This window comes from Ursus maritimus, unplaced genomic scaffold, assembly GCF_017311325.1.
Source record: "Ursus maritimus isolate PB19 unplaced genomic scaffold, ASM1731132v1 scaffold_26, whole genome shotgun sequence".
NCBI lineage: Eukaryota > Metazoa > Chordata > Mammalia > Carnivora > Ursidae > Ursus > Ursus maritimus.
Window position 1 is genome coordinate 14,959,931 of NW_024425119.1, and position 15,272 is coordinate 14,975,202.

At 38.0% G+C, this 15,272-nt stretch overlaps 1 protein-coding gene across 3 annotated transcripts in view; it reads right to left on the reverse strand.

Moving 5' to 3' along the window:
- The window catches only part of EPS8 (epidermal growth factor receptor pathway substrate 8), a 175,094-nt gene that overhangs the window by 99,337 nt on the left and 60,485 nt on the right, over positions 1 to 15,272 (reverse strand). The gene's annotated exons all lie outside the window — the stretch shown is intronic.

The following is a 15,272-nucleotide window of genomic DNA, read 5'->3' on the forward strand; positions in this document are numbered from 1 at the left end:
ATATTGCCAGTTATGGCTTCCAGGAAGGATCACAGACGTCTCTTTAGCACTTAAGTCTAACAGAAACTGGTAAGGAGGAGACGCCCCCTCAAGTAAGGAGATCAGAAGAAGGTGCTCTCTCGGGGGAAGAGTTAGGCTAGATTTCTGGCCCTCCTTTTCCTCAACATGGGATACAACCTCCCCAACTGTGCTCTGGTGGCCATGTAAGGGCAGAGGAAGAGATCTCAGGCACACAAGGTTTAAATTTGGTGCTGAGGTCCTTTCATAAAACCAGAGCTATTTTCAAAAGGCTGCAATCACGTTAAAAAATGATGAGAACAGGACAAATCCACCCACTGTCTTAATAAGACTTCAAGGGAACTTGTCTCCGACAATCTGGATAAAGTGCAGAGGAAATGCTACAAGCAGAAATTAAAAGCCCTACGCCTGTGTCACAACAGTTCTGAAGTCTGAATTTGTATGAGAATCTTCAAGCTAAGAAATTAAGATAAAACTGGGGTCTGTGCTTATGATATCCCTGGAGTATCTGGAAGAAACAAACATGAAACTACTTTAGAGTAACATTCCATAAACAAGGCCACATGGGATCTCTACAAGCTAGAAAAACGAAACCAAACCAAAACCAAAAAACTATCCCCACTGAAGATGAGCCTGTTAATTTAGAAATAACAAAATATGTAAGAAAATGATTTCCTGTGATTGGGCATTAACAAGTATACCAAACAGAAAAATTAGCACATATTTTGTAATATGAAGACAGAAAAACAAAGCATTATTATTAAGAAATGGAGGAAGAAAAAAAAAGCCTATAAAGAATAGGAAACTGAAAAAAAGTAGGTTTTACAAAAACCATACAGAACTTATATACAAAGATATACACACACTCTGCATAGAACACCCAGAGTTTTCATCGAGTTTCTATAACTTAAAAAGAGAATAGTGTTAGTATAGATACACAGAATTTTAAAAACTTACTTAGAAAAACACTAATCAATGCAGGAACTCAATTATATGGTAGGATCTACTCCACACCAACTTCCCCTCTCTACTATGTCTACCCCTCTGCCCTTGCAACTTCTCATTGCTGGAATTCTGACCCATCCCCCAGGCCATTGTGAACCATCTCCAGCACCCTTGCAAAAAAGATGGAGTGGAAACTGTGATGTGCCACCCAGATCCCGTTTCAGGACTGAATGATTTATTCCCCTGTTGTACAGCTGCCAGCAGACAGCCCTCGGCTATCAGCTCGCTTGAGAACAGCCTTGGCTGAAGCTTCTCCTCACACAAGCTCTTGCTCCCTTCCCAGGGCAGCCCACATCCGAAGACTGGTTGACATGGGGAATATAAAGACTTGGCCCTCTCTCCCTGACTAGAGACAATGGTGAACAGCCCCCCAGCTTCAGAACTCCCCATTGGGTCAGATCTCCATTAAGAGGGCACAATAGGGGCACCTGGTTGGCTCAGTCGGTTAAGTGTCTGCCTTCAGCTCAGGTCATGATCCCAGGGTCCTAGGATCCAGCCCCATATCAGGCTCCCTGCTTAACGGGAAGCCTGCTTCTCCCTCTCTCTCTCTCTCTGCCGCTCTCCCTGCTTGTGCTCTCTCTCTCTGTCAAACAAATAAATAAAATCTTTAAAAAAAAAAAGAAAAGAAAAGAAAAAAAAGACTGCACAATAGCCTAACTTCCCTTCTGCCCAATACTGGTTTCTCCCTTCCCTCCCACAGGGGTCGATCCAAAGAGCACTTTCTAAGAAACTTCCAGCACACTAATTTCCATCTCAGAGTTTGTATCCTGGGGACCCCAGACTGCAACAGAAGAGCATCATAAACAAAAAGGACAGGATATGGGGCAGCACTATTAAAGGAGTGAGAAGAGAAAAATAATAAAGCTTTGAAACCAATGAGGGGAACACCAGAAAGTGCTAATATCTCTTTGGTGAGATCAGCAGCACAAGGGAAAGCCTTTTTCTAAATAAATATTATAATCACAAAACTCCAATACAACATTTCAATTGTCTTGCTGAACTTGAAAGACAAAAGGGATCTTACAGGGTACACCCATTCCGACCCATCTTTTTAAAGGTATCATCTCTTAGGTCCATGGGTGTGCTAAATGCCAAAAATATTGTTGCCTAGACATAGGCCATTTATACTCCTAAGACAGTCATTTTCCTAATAATAACTGGTACATTTAATTCCGGGCTGGAGAGCAAGGTTACCAGTAGAGATGTATGTATGCAATTTCCAGCTCTCTTCAATAGTCATGGGAAAATGTGCAGCAACCAAATCTATCACATTCCAAATACATAGTATTTCTTATGGCTACTTCTGGTAAATGCCCTCCCTTAGAAGGGTGAGGGACTCAACAAAACCCATGAGCCTTGTTTATATTTGTCCCATGGTCCAAGTACAGAATTTTGATATACCTTTTGGTTCTAAACCATCAGTAAAGCTGTTAATAATGGCTTTATAAAAGATTAATCTAGTTCAGACTGGTATATAACTAATCATTATAAAGAATATTAATAAAAAACTGCATGGACTAAAACTACATTCACTCATATGCACACTCAGGATGCCAAAGACATGGGACTAACCTAAGCGAGCCTCACAGGTATTTGTCGATTGTCTCACCCTTCTACGATAGGGCAGTTTACCAGAGCAGCCATGAGAAATATATTTGGAACACAGCAGATTTGTTTGCTGCAGGTTTCCCTGTAACTACTGAAGGAAGCTGGAAATTGTACACCCACACCTCTCTACTGGTAACCTTGCCCTACATTCCACACTTTGTAACCGCAAATACAGAGGCAGACAAGATAAGCTGTACCAAAACGTAACAAGTAAGACCACTGGATCTGCAATGACAGGAAGTCATTAACATACGTTATTAAGGCAGGCAAGCAGAATGGAATAACAATGTCACAATATGTTCACCTTGAAAATATGGCAGAACTTCATTCTCAGTTCCTGTAAGTTCAATCACAGTTCCTCGTCTTTCATTACTTCCTCTCCTAAGATTATCACCATTTGCTTTGTGTTCTGTAAACCACCCCTTCTGCTCCTTCTGACTTTAAAAGTCTTTTTTAATGGAAGAAAGAAACTAATATGTTACTAATATGAGAATCCAAAAGAAGTTTCTAAACTCTAAATTGCATATCGTCAAATCTCAACTACATACCAGTTAAGCTAGCTCAATTCATATGGGCAGAATGATCAACCAAATGCTTTAATAACTTACCTAGAGATGAAGTAGCAGTGCAATATAATTCATATTTGGGGAGAATCATGTAAATTTATTAATATATTACAGGCATACAAAAGAGCAAATATGCGTGGCATGTGAATGAGACGAAGAACCAACTTGTTCATACGAAAAAAGACTGAATGAGTCACTATCATTTTGGAGTTGCTGCTTGGATAGAATCTGGATTAAAGGTGGAAAACAAAACAAAACAAAACAAACATACAATGGACACTTCTTGGGATGAATAAATATAAACAGCAGGATCAAGAATATTCATTCTTACGTAAGTTATTTAGAAGAATGGTAGCATAATTAAATTTTCAAGTCTACAGATGGCTTGAGTCTCTTATAAATTAGGGAAATACTGATCTGAGAAAAATGAACTGCAAAATTATGTAACAGGGTAAATAAGGGCAAATGGTAGTTTCACCTTAAACTGGCAAAGTTTAGGTATATACTCAGGGAAACACCACACAAATGCATTTGGTTATGGATTTTAAATGTCATTTTCAACCTAGTAATCACCATACAGGTCCGGTAAGTCACACTCTTATTTGGCAATTACATTCAAAAAGAAAAAGAAAAAAAAAAAAAAACTAATGGTGGAAAAAAAAGTGATTTCTCCTTTCTATTCGTGTCCTATAAGCAAAGACAAGTAGTAAAGTGTAAAGATCTCAGTACTAAGGAACTAAAGGCTTGTGTTTAATGCACCCAGTCTGCCACTTAATAGCTCTGTACCCTTGGGCAAGTAACTGAACCTCTCTCAGCCTCCATTTCCTTACCTGTAAAAATGTGAGATCAATGAGACAAATTTGCAAGCTCTCAGTCAGGTCTATTCTAGAATATTTACATAGCTCAAAGTTAAAAACAGAAAATCTATTTAATTAGATTTTGGCTAAAACATAGTAAATGGTAGTTTGACGCTTTTCCACATAAAATGGTAAATTTTCAGAAAAAAATGAAATCGCCGAATAGTCAGGAAATCTAATGATACATGAGGAAAAAGTATTAGTTGCTTATGAGGACATCTGTCAATTCACCTCACAAATTATGAAACAACGCTTTTCATAGAACCTTCAATTTATGCTGAAAAATTCTGATTTAAATAAATTCTGCTAAATTTAGTACAGTAAGTATAAAGAATTTCTGGGAGGCAGGAAAAATGGAAACGTTTGGCATATAGTACCAGTATTTCCTATCACTAGTAAGATTTCACTCAGAGCTTCCTCATTTCACCTGACTCAGAAGGTGCTAGCATTCCACATAACTGGCTCAGTGAATGCATATCAAAAGAACTGACAGGAGGTTCCTTGTAAAACACCGTTTTTTAAACACATCATCCCCCAAACCTGTGCTTTCCACAAAAAGTTAAACTCAAAAAAAAAGAGAAAAAAAATAGGACTACTTTAGTTTATTAAAATCATGGGGTGCTTCTGGATTCTTAAGTGCCATTTGGAAAGAAAAAGGCATTTCATATTAGACTACTGATCCTTTCCAGAGTATTTTTACCATAACTCTGTAATACAGTCAAGAAATTACCACATTAGCTAGATAGTAAGACTTAGCGTCTCCTAAGAACTATAATCATGTGCTATAGCACTGGGAAGAACGTCGTGGAGGATGAAAGGGAGGGGGGCAGGTCGGCAAATACAGAGCACAGACTGCAAATGCTTGTAAGGAGCTACCTTTTCAAAAAATCAGGAGAAATTTCCAAATTTAATTTCAAAGCTTATACCTACTGAAATACTGCCAAGAACCGTCATATGTATACTTGAGCAAGCTAACTGAGCAAGCAGCCTTGAAAAATTAAATCAGGAGGCATTACAATAGACAGAATGAAATGCATATGTTTTCAGAGCAGCAGTTTAGAAAAAGCTGTATAAATAGCTGTTAGGATGACATAGCTTATGTCATCCTTCAAAAATAAAACCTGCAATTAAATTTGCACATCAAGTCATCCTTGAAGCTCAAATGTTACCAATAAGTAGGGGTGGCAGAGGGCACTTAAATCAGACACAGTCATAGAAAGAGAAGCCATTACAGCAAAGCTTCAATGAGATCCGAAGCTATTGTCACAGTGATACACTGATATGAAATTTCCAGAGGCTATATCCATTTTAAAAGCAATTTAACTTCTTTGAATATCACCGGACTAGAGTTTGCACAAGCAGAAGAATATGTAACTATACAGCCTTTGGCTGAAATGTTAAATACAATGAAAGTTAAGCCTGGTTGGGCAAAATATTAAGAATTACTTTCAAGTTTATTTTCAGTGAATAAAATACTGATCCTCCAAACCAATTCTTAATCTTTGTTTAGTTTGCAGTTTTAAGCCCTTTCGATGACGATTCTAACACTAGTATCTAATTCCTTTGTATTCGGGACATGGGGTATGGAAAACAGAGTCAATAAACTTATGTCACAGGTGAAATGTGATGGTCAAAAGAGCCATGGATTCGAAACCAAAAAGCTTAACTTTTCCCCCGGCTCTACAATTTAGTCCCATGACCTTAAGCAAATCATTAATGTAGGCCATAGAATATAGCTGTAAACAACTCAGGTTCGTATGTAAAACTAGCACACATACCAGTGCTGTTACTTACAGCTGTATGACTTTGGCCAACTGACTCCGCTAAGTCTGTTTGCTTGTCTACAATATGAAAATAATAGTATATTCTTCAGAGACACTGAATTTATAATAATAATTTATAATAATGCATGTAAAGAGCACAGCATAGTGTAAAAAAGTGGTTAAGTAATGAACAGTTAGCATAAAAAACACCACTGCTTCTCTGAGTTTTCTTTACCTTTTAAGTAACCTACTTTGGATATTGTCTCAGAATAATTTCCTGTACTTCATGTTGTCTTCATCAGGTCATTGATTACTTAAGAAAACTGAGTTTTCTCCATTTTAAAAGAATTTTGTTCACAAGTAGGTAATCCTCTGTATTTGCCTTTAAAATCTTTTTTTCACTTTGGTTAGATAATTAAGTATTATTTTATAGTCATCTGTGATCCTATTTAGTCAACTATCCAAACCTTTTGGTAGTTTTGACAAAATTCCCAGTCTTTTCGAGAGATGATTAAGTTTCCCAGAGGGCCCTTGGAAAATCTCAAAGGATTTGTCTCTCCTCTTATAGAAGAGAGAAGTTAATATAATTAGGTTTATTTGGTATGGTAGATTACATGAGAAAGATGTCAGGTAAGAAGTGTGATAAACACTCACCGGTTACATGCTTATGGATACATCTTATTAATAATATAGGTATTCTAGAAGTTGTACAAAGTTCACAGAAACTTGTCAATACTCTGTCCAGTTATCTTAAATTGTTGTATACCACAGAAATAACTAAATTTTCCTTTCAAACCGACTCTCACCAGAATTTTAACCATGACTATTTCTAAGTCTTCTGTCATCCACAGAGTTACTGAAAGTGTTTACAATCATCTACTATGAGAATGCTCCATGATGGAGTCACTTGAAAAACTCTGAGACTATGCCACTGGATTGGGTAAGAAATTCCAGAACTACTGAAGAAACTGATGGATCCATAAACCTGTTAACCAAAGATTAAGCAAAATAAGAATTAATTACAAGGGACTGAATGAACTGATGTGGGTGATTACAACTTTTATTTGAAGCAGCACTTTTGCTGTATTTTTCAGATTTAAGGAAACCTTTTCCTCTTTTCTCATGAGCTATCTATAACTCAAAGCAATTTGGTAACTTATATTTTTGTAAACAGAATTGAAGACACTGATCTTTTCTCCCTACCTCATCCCTTCAGAATTTGAGAACTCTTAGTGAGTAGTCTTATTTTCATGGCAATATAATTATTTGCATAAGTTCAGTAAGAGTCTGTCCTTCTTGCAACAGGACACCATTGTAAACATTGGTTATATCGGAAAGATTTTGACTGGAGTGCCATATTTGAGACTGATATGCACAGAATCCGGTATGACTGGACAGCTTTAATGAACTAAGGTTGACTTTAAGGAGCCAATGCTTATAAATCTTCCCTTCTAAAAACTGCCTAGTAGCTTGCTTATAGGATCTCTGCCTGATTGGTAAGTAAGGAAGGTCACTTCCTAGCTGATCTAGGAACCTCAGGATATTCGGGGGACCTCAAGAAGAGAGGAATTTACCCACATCTGTTAGTGTTGCAGGCAAAATCTGACAGGGAGTCATTGGCTTGGTCTCCTAGCCTCAAGAGGCTTTCCAAAGTCCGATCTGAGATTCCTCATTAGAAGTTCCAGCAAAGATTACTTTAACAAAAAAAAAGCATATATGGCCAATCATTCTTCTTGCTGCATTGATATAAATAATCAGGCCAAATTAATGAAACGAGACTTATTTTGCAAACAAATCGGTCTTACTTAAATTATCTTTGATAAAAATGGGGGGGCGACTACAGACACAAAAATTAAGTTTCAATGGAAAACTAGAGCACACCCCCACAGGTATTAAATTCTAGTCCCCTTCACTGTCTTTAAGGTTTTGTTACCTACTTATAAAGCGCCAGATCCTGATTTCTTCTAGTCTCCTCCAACATCTAGCTACAATTCTCCAAACTAATGTTTCCAATTTTTCTCCCACCATTCTGACTTGGCATCACTAAAAATTAAAACTGCCTCTTTCCTAAAGCCCTGCAAGTTGAAGCTGGACAACTTGATGTCATCAAGAAATCACCACAACAGCTCATGGTGGACAACCTTCGTGCCTGTTGCTATGTGAGCCACTCAGAAAGTTCACCAGAGCACCGGATGATTACCACCAGAGACATTCGAACTACAAACCAGGAAAACCTGCCAGGTTACTACCATCTGCCCTCACCCCATCTAAAGATGCTTTGAGTCAAATACCTATAAATATTCTTGATGACTGACTGCCCTCTGGACTCAAAAACCATGTTTATGGTTTGTTCTAACCATTAACCGTTAACCTTTTTCTTTTCTTTTGTCTCCACAGAAATGTCCAGGACGGAGAAACCGGTTCAAAAGGCTATGGGATAGTCCACTAAATCATTTTCTAGACCAAGAAAGTTCTTGAGAAGTTTCGGACAGGGGAGCGAGTGACATGGTTCAGGACATACTACCCCTGAAATATGGCACCTTGGCAAATTGAATATTTTAAGGTAAAGGGGTTTGAGAAAATGGCAAAAGTAGGACAGTCATTCTGACTTTCCCCGGCCCTTCTCTCCTGAAACAGGTCACAAAATCCTCATGTGAGAGGAAGAAAGGAATATCCTTATCTCTGAAGACAAAGGGACACTGAGAAGAATCAGAGCGAACAGGCCTCGCTAAGTTTCCCCCAGTTTACTATACTTACTCCATACTCTTTGTTCTAGCATATTGCTCCATGACTGGCCACTCTTCATTAAACCTAGATAAAAATACTCAGGACTCCTTCATTTCTTTATGAAGGCTCCTCCCTCATGAAAACTTTTATTACATAAGTCTGTATTCTTTTCTCCTATTAATCTCTGTCAGTTTAATTTGCAGATCTAGCCAGAGACCCTAAGAGGATTGAGGTAAACTTTTTCCTCCCCTACCCTCCACAGATGCTATACTTCGCTCTCACCAAAACTGTATGTAGATCACTTATAAAAATCTATCCCAGTTTGACAGAGAAATTTTTTTAATATAATTCTTAGTTTAACAGTGATCCCTCATTAAAACCCTTTGCCCGTAACTTCAAATTTTTCTTGCTGATTTTTCACCTTTTTCTTTTAGATCAACGGGATTCATTCTGTTAGTTGTCAGAATGGATTTTTTATTGTGTATATAAGGCATAAACATACATAACATTTTTCCTCCAAACCAAAATAAACATGTACCTTGCATTTATGTTGTCAGTGTCAAGTTCTGACTTAGAAAACATAATGTAGACCTATTCTATATCTATATCTTCAACAACAACAACAAAAAAGGGTAGTAGGTTAGGTCTTTCAGTACTCTCAATAATGTCGGACATTATTCCTTAAAGTAACAACCACATTTGTGTTTCTTTTTATAAAACTGATACATGTGGCAATATTTTCTATATATCTGCCTAGATTATTCTAATTATATTTATTTTTTAAAGATGTATTTATTTATTTGAGAGAGAGAATTCATGGGGGGGTGGAGACCAGAGGGAGAGGGAAAGAGTAAATCTCGAGCAGACTCCAGGACGAGTGTAGAGCCCGATTCCTCGATCCCAGGACCCTGAGATCAAGACCTGGGCCAAAATCAAGAGTCACACACTTAACCAACTGCACCACCCAGGCACCCCTATTCTAGTTACATTTAATCCAAAACCAAAAGTGCCTGTTGGGTAACTCCCAAGTTAAGATCATTTTACACATTAACCTAATGCCACCTTTTCCATCTTAAAGAGGGCACACCTTAATTTTTACTGCAAACACAAACTTCCGTTTTTAAGATAACCAATATGTTAAGTATGCTAGTATTAAAGCATCACTTCATTTACGTAAGGATGCCTGTTGTCATTCTTAATTTCCCATTGACCTTGAGTATTACAGTATTCATTCACATAACATAAAAGTTCTATGGCTTCTTAATAAGAAAGCAAACTATAACCCATGAGTCAGTCAGTCCCTAAGGCTTATGAACTTTCAGAACTTGATGTCAAAATCTAATCCACATCTCAGACTCCCAGGATAAATTGTGCACTTAACATATAAGGTATATTTCAAATACCACCAAAAAGTCTCCATTAATTGATTTCAACAGTAGGGAAGACTAAGATGCAGAAAGAACAAGACAGCTTTTCTGACCGTTAGTAAATTTTGTCAAAATTTTTCTATATCTTTAAATATAGAAATTAATTCATATCGACTATAATACTATTTTAAAATTTGGCTGCTATGGTATAGTACGTACATATTAAATTGTAGCTTACATGGATTTTCAGTAGATTTTTACACAGTTCTTTTAGAAAGACACATACATATGCACAACCCCCAAATGGATTCTCCTGGCATTGCTCCATTTTGCAAAGGGGCTTGTTTACAGACAACTCAGTATCTGCGAGTAATAGATACTGTTTCATTGTTAAAAACCTATCAGTCCTCAAGGTTTCCCAGCCCCAAATTAAAATAGCATAAGATGCATTAAAACCATGAGTCTTCAATTTACATCATTTTGATTCATTTAACAATGAAATAAAATTCAGTATCAAAACAGAAGATCACCTAGGTATTCTGTCAGGGAACATTAGAAATATCTACTTTGTTTAACCTCAGGAGCAAACAGTGTTCTGCATTCAATTAGGATACCACAGCCCAGGGATCTATGCCAATAAATTAAGGTAAGTGAGCAGATCTACTTACCTGCTAGATTTCTAAACCAATTTGTATTCTTTTATGGAGGCTGTCAGTAATTATAGCAGCAACGCACTTCATCTCTACCACTAACTGCATGAACTGAAATCACTCAGAGTGTGTGTACGCACACATTCTATGGTTTACACAGCACTTTCACTTACACTATTCTTCTTAATTTTTGTACTTTTGTTACCTTATCAAAAATTATACAATGGGGTTACACTAGTGATTCTTAGTCATACGGTGCCCCAACCACTACTCGGTACTGACCTTGGACGTCAGACCTGTAGAAATCTCATTGCAACAGCCCTGATTCACCACCAAAGGACAGAGAGATGGATGAGGGGGAAAAAATACAAATGAGGGGAAAAATATGAATTTTAAAAATTCATAAGCTCTGTCAACAGTATCTTAAACATTGTTGGAAGCTCGTCTCATGCAGTATTGAAGGGGAAAGGAAAACTTTTCCTTTGTCCCCTCCCAGTTTCTTCGGTCTAATAATTAAATTGACATAAAACAGACAACAGGAGAATAACGAAATTAACTCGTAAGTATGGAAGCTCATAGAAATAAGAGTTTCAAAGAAGTAACTGGAGGGGTACCTGGGTGGCTCAGTCGTTAAGCGTCTGCCTTTGGCTCAGGGCGTGATCCCGGAGTTCTAGGATCGAGCCCCACATCAGGCTCCTCCGCTGGAAGCCTGCTTCTCCCTCTCCCACACCCCTGCTTGTGTTCCCTCTCTCACTGGCTGTCTCTATCTCTGTCAAATGAATAAATAAAATCTTAAAAAAAAAAAAAGAAGTAACTGGAAACAGGCAGCTTTTATTTCTTTTAGACAAAGAAAGAATATATTTGTGAGGAAATGCTAAGACAAAGTGGTTTGGGCTTGGGGTAGGAAATTAGTAAAGAAGTAGTAACAAGGATTGTTTATACAGCCTTCTCAGACTTGAATTCTCTCTCTTTGGCAATAAGGATGCTTTTTACCCTCCAGGTGCAGGGAGGGTACCCTTCAGATGGGGAATTTATTTCCTGCTTTCAGAGGGAGAGAAGAGAGTCAGTGTCCTTCTTGCATGGGCTATTTCTTAAGTGACTTTAATTCACAATAATCAATATGCCAAAGCAGTATATTTTGGGGCAGCCTGCCCTGAATCCATCAGTAGGCTGACTGGTTCATTAAAAATATAGAATTCTCCCTTTAGGTTATGCTAGAGATATAAATACACACACAAAATAGAGTTTGCCCTTTAGGTTAATCTGTATGACATATCTACATACGCATACTAAAAGCACACAAGTAACACAGGTATATGTATAAACGCTGAACACAGCATAAGTCTAATGAAATCATACTTTATGTATAAACAAAAGATCAGAAGACTTTAATATGATAGCCAGTGAGGAGTCAGTCGATCATGAAAACTGAATAAATAGAAAGGTTTCAGGAAGCAAATTGCCACTTCTTTTCCAGTAAGGATAGAAAGGCTTTGTGGGGAGTTTAATACCTGAAGATAATTCCACGACAAAAATTAAAGAGCCTGATAAAGCAAGGATTGTTTCTTTCACATGAAAGACAAGTTGAAAAAGAATACAAGCAGAAAAACAGCAAGAAACAAGAGAGATCCTTGTCAAGGATCATAGACTGACGGGTTTGGGGAGGGGACTAAGAACCTATAGGATGTAAAATTCAGTCCCTGTGGTTTGCAGGAAAAAACAGCTTAAAAACAAATCACCTGGAGAAGGCAGCAGGGCTCAGAATTCAAATATGTGCCAAAGTCCAGGAAAAGAACTAGAACAAAAGTTCTACAGTGATACGTGCCAGGTGGATTTATGAAAAACAGTCAAGAGGGAAGTGCCAGGTTTTGTCCAAAGCCTGTTTGTCTCTGGAGTGACAGCAAAGAGTGCAGAGAAATGCATATGTATGTATATACGTACATATGCACACACAGGATGCTCTCTTGCTGGACGCGTTAGTGATACAGTAGGCATTCCTCCAAACGGTGAAATGGTAATAAGAGGCAGGTTTTGAAGTGACAGTGTAAAGCTTTATCTTTCAATTTATTTAATATAAGTTGGTGATTAATTATCCTGCCTCTCCTTGCCTCCTAAAAGAACAAATAAATAAATAAAAATCTACTGAGTGCCTATTATGTAGTGTGTACATTAGGTGTAAATGAAATCACATAGTCGTCCTAGGAGCAGAAATGATTATAACTGTATTAATGATGCAGAAGTAAAAGAAAGAGAGAAAAAGCTCTTCAATTCAAAAGGAGAACCATTTGATTACTGAGAGTTACGGGTTAGAGAGGATATAACATGACCAGAACTAATTTAAACTTTGTTGCATATAGGACTCCTCAGATTTAAATTATTAAATAAATAAGAAAGACTGTAATTCAGTAAGTGATATTGTTGTCAGGGTTTGAAATTTACTAACTCTCTTAGATCATCATTCCACTCGAGAAATCTTAAGAGTTAAATCTGAATTATACACAAGTAACTAGTTTTATTGTTTTCATCTCACAAGGACTGTGGCATCTGGGGTTCTCGCAGTTTCCCTGGCTGACTGACCTTCTGACACCTAAAGCTGTACAGAGCTGGGTTTGCTATAGGAGCACGGACCCGAAGTAGGAAATTCTCATTATATTCAGTTTGGCCATTTGGAAAACGTGTGTGTGTGTGTGTGTGTGTGTGTACACAGATGTATCTCCAAATCAAATCACTACCCCCAATTCATTGTTCTGCTTGTATTCACCCCTCCTCATTCTTGTGTTATATTTTAAACCTAACTGAAACGCCTTAACATTTCTTTTAATGTCTATAGAAACCTACAGGTTTCTGACAGCTGATTCCCTGCCACAGCTTATATAAATACAGTAAAGCAAAATATATGCCACATATGCTATGGTGCCTCAGTAAAATTAAGAATGGACAAGCCTAGTTTCTTTATCATGATGTTTCTGTTGGTTTTCTTCTACCCGCCCCCCATAATGCTTCAAAAAGTGATAAAAAGTTTACAACTGCATTACAGGATAATAATTCCCCACCAGCTCTGATTGCAATGGAAAAGTTTAAAACTGTGAAATGGGTAAACTCCTGCTAGTTAGCACGAAAGGAAATAATCAACAGATTAAAAGCATTGATGTAGCTAATTCTTAGTAATGACAGGCTTTGCATTCTAACTACTTACTTTTTAGTGATGGAAATTTAACTGTTGCCCTAAGTGTGGGCAACTGGTAGTAAGAAAACACAGGTGACCCTAACCTGAAAGAATCATGCCAACCATAGAACTAAGCAGACTATTCATCCCCATGGTAATAACTCTTAAAACAGACACAGAAGCCAATTCATAGATTCTATTTTCAAAGCAAGGCGCGATTTGGGGGTGTATATATGTATATAATTTATATAGTGTCTTGTGCCAAACCAATAACAGTCCAAGAGATCAAGCTTAGAGAAAGGACAGCAGTGGCCCTTTTAATAATATTGACTGCTAACGCATGGAAAGGTAATCTGTTCCTCAGGCGAAGAACCATAGAGGATGTTACAAAAACACGACAACAATAATCAGGAACATTCTCCCAGGTGCTGAGTCATTAATTGAACTTGAAAGGTCAGGCATTTCTCAGAACAGCATCATATCTGAGGAAAGCATATACTTTCTGCGTGAAAATACAAGTCTGATATTTACGCTTTGTGACTTGAATACAAAAGAACATTACAAATCTAAGACTTTATACTTGTACTATTTTTTTTTTTGTACCTACTTCCTTTCACTGTTCCCCGAAGCCCTGCTTTTGAGCCCTTGGCTTTGCAGGTGGCTCTTGTAAGGGAACTCGGGTTTGTCCACATTTGCAGATTTGTTAAGATTCCTCTGCCCCATATTTATTGGGCCTCTTACCAGACATAAAATGGATCCCAGGCTTATAGATTTGAGGTGGACCTGGAGATGTGCCTCCCAGATACCCCTTCAAGGAACGACTTATTGGGGCACGTGGGTGGCTCAGTGGGTTAAGCGTCTGCCTTTGGCTCAGGTCATTGTCCCACGGTCCTGAGCGTTGGGGGGGGGGGGTGCTGCTTCTCCCTCTGTTCTCCCCCCCGCCCCCCGCTCATGCTCACTCTCATTCCTCACTCCTGCTCTCTTTCTCATAAATAAAATCTTAAAAAAAAAAAGGAATGTTTTTTTTTTGCCCCAGCTGCTGGCAGTACAGTCAGCAGACAGCCTTGAGCAATCAGCCTTTTGAGGGACGGCCTCAGGGCAGCAAGCTACCCCACTGAAGGTCACATCCTTCCCAGGGAGGCCCACAACCAATGAGTGATCAAGGTGAGGGTATGGATACTTCGCCATTTCAGTCCAATGCAGGACAACGTTCACAGGCCATTTTTGCTCCAAAACTCAGGGTGATGTCAGGAGTCTGTGTCATTGGTCCTACAATGTAACCTGACTTCTCCCCCTGCCTACTCATGCCATATCTAAGATTTTAAACAAGCTTTACTGAAAACAGTCAAAGACATGATTTCCAGAAATGAAGCACAATATATTTTGGTATCAAGCTTTGGGAACAAAATATTTAAGCCAATAAAAATATGCTAAAAAACGCAATCAAAAAAATAAAAAGACAAGCCATGGCCTGGAATATTTATAAATCATCTTTCTTTTAACATTTCTTTCTTTCAAGGTAAGTGCACTGGTGACAAATTCCCA